This window comes from Thermobia domestica, chromosome 6 (assembly GCF_964235325.1).
Source record: "Thermobia domestica chromosome 6, izTheDome1.hap1.1, whole genome shotgun sequence".
NCBI classification, from domain to species: domain Eukaryota; kingdom Metazoa; phylum Arthropoda; class Insecta; order Zygentoma; family Lepismatidae; genus Thermobia; species Thermobia domestica.
This window is the reverse complement of record NC_137459.1, coordinates 311,955,994-311,970,967: the sequence shown is the minus strand read 5'-3', so window position 1 is coordinate 311,970,967 and position 14,974 is coordinate 311,955,994. Positions and strand designations below refer to the sequence as shown.

At 44.6% G+C, this 14,974-nt stretch overlaps 2 non-coding genes across 2 annotated transcripts; both read right to left on the bottom strand.

The window, feature by feature from the left end:
- Window positions 1-427: 427 nt before the first annotated feature.
- LOC145688755 (5.8S ribosomal RNA) lies at window positions 428-579 on the bottom strand. The gene has a single exon (XR_014131984.1). It is a non-coding gene; the product is annotated as a 5.8S ribosomal RNA (ribosomal RNA).
- An 891-nt stretch (window positions 580-1,470) lies between these two features.
- On the bottom strand, window positions 1,471-3,303 carry LOC145688758 (small subunit ribosomal RNA). Its single transcript, XR_014131987.1, has one exon. It is a non-coding gene; the product is annotated as a small subunit ribosomal RNA (ribosomal RNA).
- Window positions 3,304-14,974: the final 11,671 nt, after the last annotated feature.

Below are 14,974 nucleotides of genomic sequence, written 5' to 3'. Positions count from 1 at the left end.
CTCATGTGTACAAAACTCAGAGGCCCAATTACCTTGTTCGCCAGCCAGCCTTGCGCCGGCCCAGGCTAGAGAATTGCATGGACACAAGACAGTCTCGTTCCCATCGAAAGGGGTTTGGCAAGGATGAAATCCAAGGACCAAGTTCCCCAATTCACTTAGGAACTTTTGTCGAGACAAAAACTGCCTCAACAGGCGGATGTAAACCACCAGCCTTTGCTGCTCATTTAAGACGACCGCTGTCGCGGAAGCCCAAGAACACACAGTTTCCATTCCCCGGACCCATGGTCACAAGAGGTTACCAACAAGAAAGTCAAGCCTTGCGCGAGACCCCTTGCCAGGCCCCTTGCACATGGCCACAGCATCACTACCGAAGTAGCGAGAGGCCGTGGGGTCATCCGAAAAACTTCCACCGCCAGGATAAAGTTACCGACCCTCAGACAGGTGTGACCCAGAAGAGATCCTGGGTCGCAATGTGCGTTCGAAACGTCGATGTTCGTGTGTCCTGCAGTTCACACTCTTTCGCGCAGCTAGCTGCGTTCTTCATCGACCCACGAGCCAAGTGATCCACCGTTCAGGGTTGTAAAAATTCTACAACAGCATTTCACGTATGCCGTGCAAGAAATTAAAGTTCGGTAAACAAACCGCATCGGGGGCCGCCCTGCCTCCTGTTTGGCCCCGTCAGCTGCGGTCACTCACCACAAAGCTGGGCGTGTTCATTCGAAAGCCTTTCCCTGCATCACAAGGAATAATCTTAGGCTGCCCATGAGTTTGTAGCCAAAAATCATGGCTACCAGTTTTTCATTGAAGGCCATCTTGAACAGAAAAGGATACTGGCCTACAAAGCAGCGAATTCTAGCTCTAGTCGCCCGACCCGAGCGTATTAAAGGCTTCTTGTGCTACTAACGTGTAAGCCTTGCTCCTCGGAGCCTTTTCAAGACTTCTCCCACAAAGCAGTCACAGCCTACTCGAGTCCTTGGAGGACAAGCTTCCGTTCTACCCCAGCACTCGACATCCGACACAAGCATTTTAAACGCTCCTGCTCCGATGGAATAAGTCTTACTCTCTTGGAGTCTTTTCAAGACTTCTTTTCAAACGGAATAAGCTTACTTGAGCCCTTGGACGTCGGAACTGGTTTATCATGTCATCTGACTGAGCATTTAAGACTCCTGCTCCGATGGAATAAGTCTTACTCTCTTGGAGTCTTTTCAAGACTTCTTTTCCACCGAAATAAGTCTACTCCAATCCTTTGATGACACACGGCCTGTGTCAACAGGTAGCCTACGCTACCCTCGCCGATGACAGTGGCTCCCGTTCTTGCTGCTCGCTTCCCAACTAAAGGGAAGACACGGCTCACCTTTCTCTCCTTCGCCTGTCAAGATCAGTGGCTCCCGTTCAACGGTGTCAATCTAACTGATACGACACACTAATAAGAAACTTTTGACATCAACCACCGCAGTGGTGATGAATTGATAATGATCCTTCCGCAGGTTCACATACGGAAACCTTGTTACGACTTTTACTTCCTCTAAATGATCAAGTTTGGCCATCTTTCCGACACGTCGGTACCACCGCAAGACGGAGGTGCCGGGTATCAGTCCGAAGGCCTCACTAAATCATTCAATCGGTAGTAGCGACGGGCGGTGTGTACAAAGGGCAGGGACGTAATCAACGCAAGCTTATGACTTGCGCTTACTGGGAATTCCTCGTTTATGGGACATAATTGCAAGCCCCAATCCCTAGCACGAAGGAGGTTCAGCGGGTTACCCGGACCTTTCGGTCAGGGAAGACACGTTGATTCCTTCAGTGTGGCGCGCGTGCGGCCCAGAACATCTAAGGGCATCACAGACCTGTTATTGCTCAATCTCGTGCTGCTAGAGGCAGCCTGTCCCTCTAAGAAGACATGAACGTTGGAAGGAAAGATTCCAACGCCTAGTTAGCAGGCTAGAGTCTCGTTCGTTATCGGAATTAACCAGACAAATCGCTCCACCAACTAAGAACGGCCATGCACCACCACCCACTGAATCAAGAAAGAGCTCTCAATCTGTCAATCCTTCCAGTGTCCGGGCCTGGTGAGGTTTCCCGTGTTGAGTCAAATTAAGCCGCAGGCCCCACTCCTGGTGGTGCCCTTCCGTCAATTCCTTTAAGTTTCAGCTTTGCAACCATACTTCCCCCGGAACCCAAAAGCTTTGGTTTCCCGGAAGCCGCCCGCCGAGTCATTGGAGGAACTTCGGCGGATTGCTGGCTGGCATCGTTTATGGTTAGAACTAGGGCGGTATCTGATCGCCTTCGAACCTCTAACTTTCGTTCTTGATTAATGAAAACATTCTTGGCAAATGCTTTCGCATCGGTTAGTCTTGCGACGATCCAAGAATTTCACCTCTAACGTCGCAATACTAATGCCCCCGTCTGTCCCTATTAATCATTACCTCGAGTTCCGAAAACCAACAAAATAGAACCGAGGTCCTATTCCATTATTCCATGCACCGAACATTCAGGCGACACGGCCTGCTTTGAGCACTCTAATTTGTTCAAAGTAAACGTGCCGGCCAATCAAGACACTCAATGAAGAGCACCGAGAAAGGAAAAACCGGCAGGACGTCCGGAACGATCAGTTAAACGCCGGGCGGCGAACCGATCGTCCGAGACCCAGATCCAACTACGAGCTTTTTAACCGCAACAACTTTAATATACGCTATCGGAGCTGGAATTACCGCGGCGGCTGGCACCAGACTTGCCCTCCGATAGATTCTCATTAAAGGATTTAAAGTGTATTCATTCCGATTACGGGGCCTCGGATGAGTCCCGTATCGTTATTTTTCGTCACTACCTCCCCGTGCCGGGAGTGGGTAATTTGCGCGCCTGCTGCCTTCCTTGGATGTGGTAGCCGTTTCTCAGGCTCCCTCTCCGGAATCGAACCCTGATTCCCCGTTACCCGTAACAACCATGGTAGGCGCAGAACCTACCATCGACAGTTGATAAGGCAGACATTTGAAAGATGCGTCGCCGGTACAGAGACCGTGCGATCAGCCCAAAGTTATTCAGAGTCACCAAGGTTTCGGACGGACGAACCGACCGATTGGTTTTAATCTAATAAAAGCATCCCTTCCATTGCTGGGCGGGATTCTAGTTGCATGTATTAGCTCTAGAATTACCACAGTTATCCAAGTAGGATAGGTACGATCTAAGGAACCATAACTGATTTAATGAGCCATTCGCGGTTTCACCTTGTTTTGGCTTGCACTGAGACATGCATGGCTTAATCTTTGAGACAAGCATATGACTACTGGCAGGATCAACCAGGGAATTGACCGACTAAAAAGCCGGAAAGTGTTGGACACAACCAACACAGCGTTCTAACAAAGGATAGGAAAGCTACACCCGACCAAGCATTTTAGACTTCTGTTCCGCTGGAATAAGCCTACTCTTGCGGTGACTAGCTCCCGTTAATACTGGCCGTGTGACAGCCGCCAAGAGCATATTAGACTCCCAATCCAATGGAACAAGCCTACTTGTATCCTTGGGTTACAACAGCTTCCTTCCACACGTTGCCGGTACATCCGACAGAGCAATTTTAAAGACTCCTCTTCCGCCAGAATAAGCCTACCTTTGTGGGGCCTGGCTCCCGTTAGAACTGGCCGTAAGGGTACCCACAAAAGCACATTTAGACTCCTCCTCCAGCGAAATAAGTCTACTCATGTCCTACGGATGACTGTGGCTTCCGTTTACATATAGCCGTTCACCCGACACAGCAAATTTTAAAGACTCCTTTTTCCACCGGAATAAGCCTACTTTTGTGGGGCCTGGCTCCCGTTAGAACTGGCCGTAAGGGTACCCACAAAAGCACATTTAGACTCCTGCTCCAGTGAAATATAAGTCTACTAGTGTCCTTGGATGACAGTGGCTTCCGTTCGACAAGTGATACACGCTCAAACTGGCGATGAGTCTATACCGTCCTTAACTTAAGGAAAATCGGTACTTAAATGCCACATGGAGAATAAAAAGTCACTTACAAAAAACAATGCTCCGCATAAGCCTTTGTAAGCTAGAAAGGACATGCTATCTGGCCTCATTCTCAAGAAGGACAAGTAAGCTCCCGTCAACTGGCCCAAACTCTAAAGCGAGGACAGCCCGTTCAAAGTCAATCGGCATCCCTCCTTAAGAGTACAAAACGGCTCACTTCTTAACCACACTGGCTCTTGCTCCTTCAAGTGAAATCTGGCTCCCTTCACTCTGGCATTATCTTTACACATAAATCGGACTCCTCCGATTTAACAGGTGAACCTAACCCGGGAACTAAGGAAACTGGGAATAAAGACTCAGAGGCCCAATTACCTTGTTCGCCAGCTAGCCTTGCGCCGGCCCAGGCTAGAGACTTTCTCCAACAATCCCTGTTGAGCCCGAAGGATCCTAAGACCACTCGTGTGTACAAAACTCAGAGGCCCAATTACCTTGTTCGCCAGCCAGCCTTGCGCCGGCCCAGGCTAGAGAATTGCATGGACACGAGAAACTCTCAGGACTCTTCTTTGTGGCTCCTCCCGGAATTAAGGAAACTCCGAAATGCAAAACTCAGAGGCCCAATTACCTTGTTCGCCAGCCAGCCTTGCGCCGGCCCAGGCTAGAGAATTGCACGGATTATTCCTGTTCACCCTAAACGCATCTGAGACACCTCGTGTGTATGAAACCCAGAGGCCCAATTACCTTGTTCGCCAGCCAGCCTTGCGCCGGCCCAGGCTAGGGAATCACATTGACACGAGAAAGATCTCGTCAGCGGTTTGTAGCGTGCAGAAACTGCTCCCGTTTGAACTGACAATCCCGACAGAGCAATATTAAAGACTTCTGGTCCATTGAAATAAAGCCTACTTTTGCGAGCCTTGCTCCCGTTAGGACTGGCCGTATGGCTGTGCACAAAAGCATATTAGACTCCTGCCTCAATGGAATTAGTCTACTCCTGTCCTTAAACGGATGACAGTTCTTCAAGCATAGCATGCTACCTTCCGCAACTTACAGGCGCGGAAATGCTGTGGAAACGAGGAGACAAGTCCTCACAAAGGTTTCATGGCCGGTCACCCGACACAGCAAATTTTAAAGACTCCTTCTCATCCGGAGTAAGCCTACTCTCGTGGGGCCTGGCTCCCGTTAGAACTGGCCGTAAGGTTGCCCACAAAAGCACGTTTAGACTTCTGCTCCAGTGAAATAAGTCTACTTGTGTCCTACGGATGACTGTGGCTTCCGTTCAAATATAGCCGTTCACCCGACACAGCAAATTTTAAAGACTTCTTCTCCACCGGAATAAGCCTACTCTTGTGGGGCCTGGCTCCCGTTAGAACTGGCCGTAAGGTTGCCCACAAAAGCACATTTAGACTCCTGCTCCAGTGAAATAAGTCTACTCGTGTCCTACGGATGACTGTGGCTTCCGTTCAAATATAGCCGTTCACCCGACACAGCAAATTTTAAAGACTCCTTCTCCACCGGAATAAGCCTACTCTTGTGGGGCCTGGCTCCCGTTAGAACTGGCCGTAAGGTTGCCCACAAAAGCACATTTAGACTCCTGCTCCAGTGAAATAAGTCTACTCGTGTCCTACGGATGACTGTGGCTTCCGTTCAAATATAGCCGTTCACCCGACACAGCAAATTTTAAAGACTCCTTCTCCACCGGAATAAGCCTACTCTTGTGGGGCCTGGCTCCCGTTAGAACTGGCCGTAAGGTTGCCCACAAAAGCACATTTAGACTCCTGCTCCAGTGAAATAAGTCTACTCGTGTCCTACGGATGACTGTGGCTTCCGTTCAAATATAGCCGTTCACCCGACACAGCAAATTTTAAAGACTCCTTCTCCACCGGAATAAGCCTACTCTTGTGGGGCCTGGCTCCCGTTAGAACTGGCCGTAAGGTTGCCCACAAAAGCACATTTAGACTCCTGCTCCAGTGAAATAAGTCTACTCGTGTCCTACGGATGACTGTGGCTTCCGTTCACCCGACAGAGCAAATATTAAAAGACTTCTCATCCACCAGAATAAGCCTACTCTCGTGGGGCCTCGCACACGTTAGAACTGGCCGTATGGCTACCCACAAAAGCACATTTAGGCTCCTGCTCCAGTGATATAAGTCTTACTCGTGTCCTCTGGGTGTGACAGTTGCTTCCGTTCAAGTATTCTTCGCATTCAGCAACCGCACAAAGCGGCATCGGCCAGAAGTCAATTGCCCGAAGGCGTGATCGACAGGCTAGGCCTCGGGTTAAGAAGGATTGTCTCCTTCCCGTAAACGACAGGTACTTCCGTATGAGAGCCTACCTCACACATTCCCCATCGCCACGTGCCCTCTTAGAAACAGCCGTCCGACCAAGGTTTCTGACATTCTTTGTCAAAATACGAGGAAGTCTTTGGACAACATTAGGCGTGCTGGCAAACCCGCACTGCATGCCCTTTCATAGGTCCGCCCATGGACGCACATTTCTATGAAGCATTCCTCCCAGGCAGCAACAGGGTTTGCAACCTCCTCTACACCTTGACCGGCTAGGACGCCCGTGAATAGCATCCCAGGGTTCTTGCCTGCGGCTGATAAAATTCCTTTTGAGCCTACACTACCATCCGCCGATATTAGTCCGCCTTCAAAATTAACCAACATCAACAGCGATAGTGCGTTTAGACTCCCATAAAGAAACCAACCAGCCTGTGGCTTCCCTTCCCAATTTAGCCATTTCCGCCTCCTGCGAAGACTAGCTTTCTGTCTGTGGCCAGAAGTCAAGATTTCTCGACAGACTAGGCCGCGGAGAGAAAAAAGTAAGCCTCATTTAGAAAGCAATACCATTAGCGGTCTCTCCAACCTCCGTGAACAATTTAAAGGGAATGTTTATATAGAAGGCTTGTTCACTACCCTACCTCCTATAGTGTAGAGATTCCTCTCGATACTACACCTGTCTTGAAATTGCCGGCGTTGCGCAGCCTCGTTTTGACCATGACGGCGAATGCAGCCACGGTTGCCGTATACATCCCACGCAAGGGTGGGAAAACGTGATTTGACATCCAGTATATATATAAACCGTTACAGAATACGACACTCAAAACTTAACAACTTTTACACTCTCCTAACTTCTGGGAACAAATTGAAAGTATAAGCCAGCCTAACCTAACCTAAGTATATAGCAGGATTGCCCACTACCATACCTCCTATAGTGATGAGATTCCTCTCGATCGGACACCAGTCACGAAAATCACGGAATCTCAAAAATGACGGCAAACGAAGCCACAGTTGCCGCCATACTCAAAGGTTATGCTGGGTAAAAAGTTCTCTACGAAAAGGGCTGCTTTTCGCGCTCGGGTTACAAAATTAATGTAAAGAACAATCCAAAAACATGAATTAGGTCAAACTCATGTTAATTACAACCTCATAGAACAATTTCAAGCCAGGACTTAACAAAGTGTAAACGGGGCTGCTTCTGTACCCTAATCCCTATAATGTAGCGATTCCTCTCGATTGCACACCAGTCACGAAAAATCACAGAATGTCAAAAATGACGGCAAACGAAGCCACGGTTGCCGTCATATTCTAACGTTATGCTGGGTGAAAAGTCGCCAACAACAATGTTCACAGTTCCCGTCAGATTGCCCACTGTTCCCGAAATGTGGTTCATACATGCTGTCAACATGTTCAGGAAACCCCTCAGAGCGTTCAAAGTTGCACACACAATGCTTAATAGTTCCACTCAAATAGCTCACAGTTGCCGTCAGAATCCTCACAGTAGACGTCAAATTGCTCACACTTGCCGTCAGAGTGCTCATAGTTGCCGACTTTTCATTCATAGTCCCCGACATAAAAGTTTATAGTTCCCGACTAATGGCTCACAGTTGCCGTCAGAATCGTCACAAAAGGCGTCACAATGCTCACACTTGCCGTCAAAGCGCACATAGTTGCCGACTATGTGTTCATAATTGCGGACATAGGCCTCACAGTTGCCGTCAAAACGCTCATAGTTGCCGAATTTTCGTTGATAATTCCGGACAATGGGCTCATAGTTAATCACATACTGGTTCGTGCTCATCTTCAAAATAAACACAGTTGCCTTCAGACTGTTCACACGTAATTTCAAAATGCTCACACTCGCTTACACGATGCTCATAGTTGCCGACTTTTAATTCATAATGCTGATAATGTAAGTTAAAGGGTTCATGGTTGCTCTCAAAAGTTTCACAGTTGCGGTCAGATTTTTCACAAAAGCCGTCATAATGCTCACATTAAAAAAAAAGTGCTCATAGTTGCCGACCAAGGCCTCACAGTTGCCGTCAAAACGCTCATAGTTGCCGACTTTTCGTTCATAATTGCCGACCAAGGCCTCACAATTGCCGTCGAAACGTTCATAGTTGCCGACTATTCGTTCATAATTGCCGACCAATGCCTCACAGTTGCCGTCAAAACGCTCATAGTTGCCGACTTTTCGTTCATAATTGCGTACAAAGGGCTCATAGTTGCCTACTTAATGGTTCCAGCTCATCTTCAAAATACTCATAATTGCCTTCAGAATGTTCACACGTAGTTTCAAAATGCTCACATTCGCTTCCACGATGCTCATAGTTGCCGACTTTTCATTCATAATATCTAACATACTCCTGATAGTGTAAGTTAAATGGTTCATGGTTGCTATCAAAAGGCTCACAGTTGCCGTCACATTATTTGCACAAGCCGTCAGAATGCTCACATTAAGAAAAAAAGTGCTCATAGTTGGCGACCATTCGTTCATAATTGCCGACCAAGGCCTCACAGTTGCCGACTATTCGTTCATAATTGCCGACTAACGCCTCACAGTTGCCGTCAAAACGCTCATAGTTGCCGACTACTCGCTCATAATTGCCGACCAATGCCTCACAGTTGCCGTCAAAACGCTCATAGTTGCCGACTTTTCATTCATAGTCCCCGACATAAAAGTTTATAGTTCCCGACTAGTGGCTCACAGTTGCCGTCAGAATCGTCACAAAAGGCGTCACAATGCTCACACTTGCCGTCAAAGCGCTCATAGTTGCCGAATATTTGTTCATAATTGCGGACATAGGCCTCACAGTTGCCGTCAAAACGCTCATAGTTGCCGACTTTTCGTTGATAATTGCGGACAATGGGCTCATAGTTAATCACATACTCGTTCGTGCTCATCTTCAAAATAATCACAGTTGCCTTCAGAATGTTCACACGTACTTTCAAAATGCTCACACTCGCTTACACGATGCTCATAGTTGCCGACTTTTAATTCATAATACTGATAATGTAAGTTAAATGGTTCATGGTTGCTGTCAAAAGTCTCACAGTTGCGGTCAGATTTTTCACACAAGCCGTCATAATGCTCAAATTTTAAAAAAAGAGTGCTCATAGTTGCCGACCAAGGCCTCACAGTTGCCGTCAAAACGCTCATAGTTGCCGATTTTTCGTTCATAATTGCCGACGAAGGCCTCACAGTTGCCGTCAAAACGTTCATAGTTGCCGACTTTTCCTTCATAATTTCGTACAAAGGGCTCATAGTTGCCTAATTAATGGTTCCAGCTCATCTTCAAAATACTCATAGTTGCCTTCAGAATGTTCACACGTAGTTTCAAAATGCTCACATTCGCTTCCACGATGCTCATAGTTGCCGACTTTTCATTCATAATATCTAACATACTGCTGATAGTGTAAGTTAAATGGATCATGGTTGCTATCAAAAGGCTCACAGTTCCCGTCGCATTATTTGCACAAGCCGTCAGAATGCTCACATTAAGAAAAAAAGTGCTCATAGTTGCCGACCATTCGTTCATAATTGCCGACCAAGGCCTCACAGTTGCCATCAAAGCGCTCATAGTTGGCGACTTTTCGTTCATAATTGCCGACCAAGGCCTCACAGTTGCCGTCAAAACGCTCATAGTTGCCGACCATTCGTTCATAATTGCCGACCAAGGCCTCACAGTTGCCGTCAAAACGCTCATAGTTGCCGACTATTCGTTCATAATTGCCGACCAAAGCCTCACAGTTGCCGTCAAAACGCTCATAGTTGCCGACTTTTCGTTCATAATTGCCGACGAAAGCCTCACAGTTGCCGTCAAAACGTTCATAGTTGCCGACTATTCGTTCATAATTGCCGACCAAGGCCTCACAGTTGCCGTCAAAACGTTCATAGTTGCCGACTTTTCCTTCATAATTGCGTACAAAGGGCTCATAGTTGCCTACTTAATGGTTCCAGCTCATCTTCAAAATACTCATAGTTGCATTCAGAATGTTCACACGTAGTTTCAAAATGCTCACATTCGCTTCCACGATGTGCATAGTTGCCGACTTTTCATTCATAATATCTAATATATTGCTGATAGTGTAAGTTAAATGGTTGATGGTTGCTGTCAAAAGTCTCATAGTTGCGGTCAGATTCTTGACACAAGCCGTCAGAATGCTCACATTCAAAAAAAAAAGTGCTCATAGTTGCCGACTATTTGCTCATAATTGCCGACCAAGGCCTCACAGTTGCCGTCAAAACGCTCATAGTTGCCGACTTTTCGTTCATAATTGCGTACAAAGGGCTCATAGTTGCCTACATAATGTTTCGTGCTTATCTTCAAAATACTCACAGTTGCCTTCAGAATGTTCACACGTACTTTCAAAAAGCTCACACTCGCTCCCACGATGGTCATAGTTGCCGACTTTTTATTCATAATGCTGATAGTGTAAGTTACATGGTTGATGGTTGCTGTCAAAAGTCTCATAGTTGCGGTCAGATTCTTGACACAAGCCGTCAGAATGCTCACATTCAAAAAAAAAAAGGGCTCATAGTTGCCGACTATTTGCTCATAATTGCCGACCAACTCCTCACAGTTGCCGTCAAAACGCTCATAGTTGCCGACATTTCGTTCATAATTGCGGACAAAGGGCTCATAGTTGCCCACATACTGATTCGTGCTCATCCTAAAAATACTCACAGTTGCCTTCAGAATGTTCACACGTAGTTTCAAAATGCTCACACTCTCTTACACAATGCTCTTAGTTGCCGACTTTTCATTCATAATGCTGATAGTGTAAGTTAAATGGTTCACAGTTGCTGTGAAAAGTCTCACAGTTGCGGCCAGATTCTTCAGACAAGCCGTGATAATCCTCACATTAGAAAAAAAAATGTGCTCATAGTTGCCGACCATTCGTTCATAATTGCCGACCAAGGCCTCACAGTTGCTGTCAAAACGCTCATAGTTGCCGACTACATGTTTATAATTGCCGACCAACGCCTCACAGTTGCCGTCAAAACGCTCATAGTTGCCGACTTTTTGTTCATAATTGCGGACAAAGGGCTCATAGTTTCCTACATAATGTTTCATGCTCATCCTCAGAATACACACAGCTGCCTTCAGAATGTTCACGCGTACTTTAAAAATGCTCACACTCGCTTCCACGATGCTCATAGTTGCCGACTTTTCATTCATAATATCTAACATACTGCTGATAGTGTAACTTAAATGGTTCACGTTTGGTGTCAAAAGCCTCACAGTTTCTGTCACAATGCTCACGCAAAACGTGAGAATTCTCACATTAAAAAAAAGTGCTCATAGTTGCCGACTATTCGTTCATAATTGCCGACCAAGGCCTCACAGTTGCCGTCAAAACGTTCATAGTTGCCGACTTTTCGTTCATAATTGCGGACAAAGGGCTCATATTTGCCTACATATTCGTTCGTGCCCATCTTCAAAATACTTACAGTTGCCTTCAGAATCTTCACACGTACTTTCAAAATGCTCACACTCGTTTCCACGATGCTCATAGTTGCCGACTTTTCATTCATAATATCTAACATACTGCTGATAGTGTAACTTAAATGGTTCATGGTTGTTGTCGAAAGCCTCACAGTTTCCGTCAGATTCCTCACGCAAGCCGTCAGAATGTTCACATTAAAAAAAAAAGTGCTCATAGTTGCCGACCATTCGTTCATAATTGCCGACCAAGGCCTCACAGTTGCATTCAAAACGCTCATAGTTGCCTAGTTTTCGTTCATAATTGCGGATATGGGGCTCACAATTGAAAACATAATTCTTCATGCTTATCTTGAAAATACTCGCAGTTTGCTCCAGAAAGTTCACACGTGCTTTCAAGGTGCTCACACTGGCTTTCACGCTGCTCATAGTTGCCGACTTTTCGTTCATAGTTGCCGACTTTTTGTTGATAATTGCAGTTATGGGGCTCACAATTGAAAACATAATTCTTCATGCTTATCTTGAAAATACTCGCAGTTTGCTTCAGAATGTTCACACGTGCTTTCAAAGTGCTCACACTAGTTCTCATGATGCTCATAGTTGCCGACTTTTTGTTCATAATTGCCGGCCAAGGCCTCACAGTTGCCGTGAACACGCTCATAGTTGCCGACTTTTCGTTCATAATTTTGGACATGGGCTCACACTTGCCGTCAGATGGTTCACGCTACAGCGGTACTTGGGCAATGAGTATTTCTTTATATGTACTAACATAGGTTAATTTCGAAGAAGAAGTTAGTTAAAAATATAGAATTATCAAATATACAAAAAAAAAGATATTCATATGTCATAAAATAATAAGGTTTTCAATATCTAGTTGGCAGGCAATCAGATAAATAATACATATATATATATATATATATATATATATAAATGGAGAGAAACCACGTAATGGAAACATTGTTATTTTGATGTGGCTCGTATGTATTATAAGAAAATAAGGAACCAAGGCTACAGCGAATTGTATTTTATCGTTGTAACACTAGCCGTCAAACTGCTCACACTTGCCGTCAAAATTCTTATACATGTCCTCAAAATTTATAAAATTACTAAATGTGGTAAGAAAAAAAAAGCAACGAAGGCTTTACGTATACGACGCCTTTCACACCCGCAAATTATGAGGCACTTCCTGTAGAGTTATAATGGCCATATTTGACGAAACTGTAGCCTTTCGGGAGTAAGTCACAGGAAAATTTCCAAAAGTGAATATTTCGAATGTTTAGTTGGTCTAAAGGGGCGATGAAGATATTTCCCATGTTATTTAAATGGACGGTTTTGCGGACCTATAATCTGAAATTTTAGGTACTTTTAATAAAACTTTGAAATTCCGTATACTTGTACGTTTTCGTAAGTCTTACCTAGTTGGATATATATTTCCAAGTTTAGCGTGGTTTTATGCGGAACTCAAAAAATTTCCCATGTTATTTCTATGAAACACCTTTGACATCCCAAAATTATTGGGCACTTCCTGTAGGGCTACAATAACTAATTTCGACATGATTGTAGATTGTCGGGACTAACCAACAGGAAAATTGTCAAAAGTGAATATTTTTAACTTTTAAGAGGTCTAAAGAGGAAATGAAGAAATTCCCCATGTTATTTAAATGGGCCTTTATTTAGACTTGTAATCTCAAAGTTTAGTTACTTGTAATTGGAACACAAACGAGAAATTCGGTATTCTTGTACGTTTTCATTAGCGTTACCTAAGTAAATCAGTACAAAGTAAAAATTTTCAACTTTAGAGTGGTTTTATGGGGAATTGAAAAGTCTTTCTCATGTCATTTATATGGGACGTCTTCTGCACGCCAAAATGTTCGGTTAATTGTGGTAGGATTGCAATGATGAAATTTAGCATAATTGTAGGCTTTCCAGACTAAGCTACAGCAAAATTGCCAAAAGTGAATATTTTTAATGTTTAAGGGGTCTAAAGGAGGATGAAGAAATCCCCACGCTATTTAAATAGGCGTTTTCTTGGGATCCAAAATCTTATCTTTTAATTAGTTGAAATAGTAAAGTAAACTTGAAATTCCCTAGAATTGTGAGAATAAGAGGTGCAAGGGCGAAATACCTTCAAAAGGAGGGGCTTTGTGGGCGAAGCCACAAGCTAACCAAACTAAACTTTTGTTTGTCTTTTACCGAAGGTTTGAAAAGTTTTCGACTAAGAGAGGTGTAGCTGTGCACGAAGATGTGTTGACATTGTGCGGAAAAGTGGAAAGAAGAAAAATAGTGATAAGCGAAAAAAAATAATAATAATAACATAAATTTTATTTAATCATATACTTTACTCTTTCAATGGGTGAACAATAATAGAGCATGAAAGTAAATTAGAGTAAATTTATATTTCGCTCACACTTGAGGTCATTTTTATTCGAAACTAAGCTTTTGCACTACTATAAGGAAACTATTCAAAACTGAGAAGTGCAATTTCTACAACAAGTGTACCTGGATATTATGCGTTCGAGTACGTGTAAGGAATTATTGTATCTGCACTTTTCTACAAGAAAAGATACTCTAAATTGTTGTAGAAATTTGAAAATTTGACGGCAAACAGAGCCCACGCTTAACGTGAACACCGCCCGTGAGAGTACATAATTTGATATCTTTTTTTTCTTTTCTTTCATTTTTTCTTTCTTTCCATTTTCTTTCTTTTTCTTTTCTTTTTTCTTCTTCTCAACAGAAAGAAAACTAGTGAAACTAGAGAAGAGAAATCTCTACCGAGAATGTACGAAAACATTTTTTTTTTTTTATCGAAGTAGGTGGAAGGAATCATCGGATCAAAATGCTCAAAGTTGCCATGGGGATCCTCACACAAGCCGTCAAAATGCTCATAGTTGCCCACAATTCGTTCATAATTGCGGACATAGAGCTCACAGTTACCATGAGAAGGTTCACACTAGCCGTCAAAATCCTCACACTTGCCGTCAAAACGATCATAGTTGCCGACTTTTCGTTCATATTTGCGGATATAGGGCTCATAGTTGAAAACATAATTTTTCATGCTTATCTTCAAAATACTCGCAGTTGGCTTCACAATGTTCACACGTGCTTCCAAAGTGCTCACACTCGCTTTCATGATGCTCATAGTTGCCGACTTTTTGTTCATAATTGCCGACCAAGGCCTCACAGTTGCCGTCAAAACGCTCATAGTTGCCGCCTATTCGTTCATAATTGCCGACCAAAGCCTCACAGTTGCCGTCAAAACGCTCATAGTTGCCGACTTTTCGTTCATAATTG